Consider the following 2695-nt stretch of genomic DNA (forward strand, 5'->3'; position numbering starts at 1 on the left):
CACCTTTACTAAATTCCAGGAGCATAGATCCATGGTTTCTGTTGAAAAGTCAATAGACTCTGATAAGACTTGTTGAACTAGTTCCAGACAAAGCCCAACCAAGATATCCTGATGAGATATCCCAATTAAGGAACATCAGGTCTCTTTTGAATTCCAAAATCTCCAAACTTCCAACTTTGAAGATTTGCCAGCCTGAACATTTGGCGCTGATTTGCAAACAAACCAACCAAAGACTGTTGGGGCCAGATATCTGGAGCAGACATCCACAATCAAATTTCCTGAACTCTGCTGAGCATCCCAAACTGTCCCTGCATAAAAGAAGTTCTTTGTAACTTAGAATCAAGGCTACTCTTCACCAGGGTCTCATCTTTACTGCTCACTTCGTTACTATGTTCTATCTAAAATAAATATTTGGATTTTCTGTGATATTTTATGTGTAGGCTTATAATTATGATTTTAAGAAGAATAATTATTATTTTCAACAGGGATCATGAAGAACCAGATGCCACTGACCAACAAAAATAAGCATTGAGATCACAAGATCTAGTACATTATAATTTGTTTATTGATTAAATCATTCCAATCCAATCCAATCCAATGTACATTTATTAAGTGCCTATTTTGTGCCAGGCACTGTACTCAGTCCTTAGGGATATAATTAATAAAACAGAAGAAAGTCTTGACCTCAAGGAGCTTACAAATGCAAGGGATAGAAAACACATAACAGGAAGCAGGAAAGATAGGGTAGGACAACTTAATGTACCCAATCTCTCCCAAAGGGCATCTTGTTCCATGGAGTTGAAACCAGGAAAGATAATAGATGTAAAATGAAGTTATCTGAGAATCCAGTTTCTGTACTCTATAAAGGAAGGCATTAGGAGGAATTTGATACTCTGCTTTCTAGTTCACCAGTTAGAGGGGAAAGAGGCAAAGGGAGGTAGTGTCAATAAAGCTTGAGTTAGCTGCATAGTAGTGAATTTAGAAGTGATGAGCTTCAAGACAGTCTATGATAAGCCCAAAGATCCCAGTTTTGGGGACCAAAACTCACTATTTGATAAAAACTGCTGGGAAAATTGGAAGACAGTATGGGAGAGATTAGGTTTGGATCAACATCTCACACTCTAAACCAAGATAAACTCAGAGTGGGTGAATGACCTGAATATAAAGAAGGAAACTATAAGCAAATTAGGTGAACACAGAATAGTATACTTGTCAGATCTTTGGGAAAGGAAAGACTTTAAAACCAAGCAAGAGCTAGAAAAAAATCACAAAATGTAAAATCAATAATTTTGATTACATCAAATTAAAAAGTATTTGTACAAACAAAACTAATGCATCCAAAATTAGAAAGGAAGCAACAAATTGGGAAGCAATCTTCATTACAAAAAACTCTGACAAAGGTCTAATTACTCAAATTTATAAAGAGCTAAACCAGTTGTACAAAAAATCAAGCCATTCTCCAATTGATAAATGGGCAAGGGACATGGATAGGCAATTTTCAGTCAAAAAAAATCAAAACTATTAATAAGCACATGAAAAAGTGTTCAAAATCTCTTATAATCAGAGAGATGCAAATCAAAACAACCCTGAGGTATCACCTCACACCTAGCAGATTGGCTAACATGACAGCAAAGGAAAGCAATGAATGCTGAAGGGGGTGTGTCAAAGTTGGGACATTAATGCATTGCTGGTGGAGATGTGAATTAATCCATCCTTTCTGGAGGGCAGTTTGGAACTATGCCCAAAGGGCACTAATAGACTGTCTGCCCTTTGATCCAGCCATAGCCCTGCTGGCTTTGTACCCCCAAGAGATAATAAGGAAAAAGATCTGTACAAGAATATTCATAGCTGCTCTCTTTATGGTGGCAAAAAATTGGAAAATGAGGGGATGCCCTTCAATGGGGGAATGGCTGAACAAATTGTGGTATGTTGGTGATGGAATACTATTGTGCTCAAAGGAATAATGAACTGGAGGAACTCCATGTGAACTGGAACGACCTCCAGGAATTGATGCAGAGTGAAATGAGCAGAACCAGGAGAACCTTATACACAGAGACTGATACGCTGTGGCACAATCAAATGGCACGATTCTCCATTAGCGGCAATGCAGTGATCCTGAACAACTTGGAGGAATCTACGAGAAAAACCACTATCCACATTCAGAGGAAAAACTGTGGGAGTAGAAACACAGAAGAAGAACAACTACTTGAATACATGGGTCAAAGAGATATGGTGGGGATGTAGGCTCTAAATGAACATCCTAGTGCAAACACCAACATGGAAATAGGTTGTGATCAAGGACACAAGTAATACCCACTGAACACATGTGCTACCCAGTGGAATCATGTGTCGGTTATAGGAGGGGTGGCGGGAGGGGTGGAGGAAAAGAAAATGATCTTTGTTTTCAATGAATAATGTTTGAAAATGACCAAATAAAATAATGTTAAAAGGAAAAAAAACAAACAAACAAGTAATAACCAATGAAATTGCGCGTCAGCTGCGGAAAGGGTGAGTGGAGAGGAGGGAAATAAGGTGATCATTGTAACCAAAAATAAATAAATTAAAATAAAATAATTAAAAATGAATAATAAACTTAAAAAAAAAAAAGAAGTGATGAGCTCATTCTGAGAGGGATATCTTGTTTCATAGAGTTGAAGCCAGGCAGAAAAACAAATGCAAAATGGATTTATTCAGT

Source organism: Monodelphis domestica, chromosome 8, assembly GCF_027887165.1.
Source record: "Monodelphis domestica isolate mMonDom1 chromosome 8, mMonDom1.pri, whole genome shotgun sequence".
NCBI lineage: Eukaryota > Metazoa > Chordata > Mammalia > Didelphimorphia > Didelphidae > Monodelphis > Monodelphis domestica.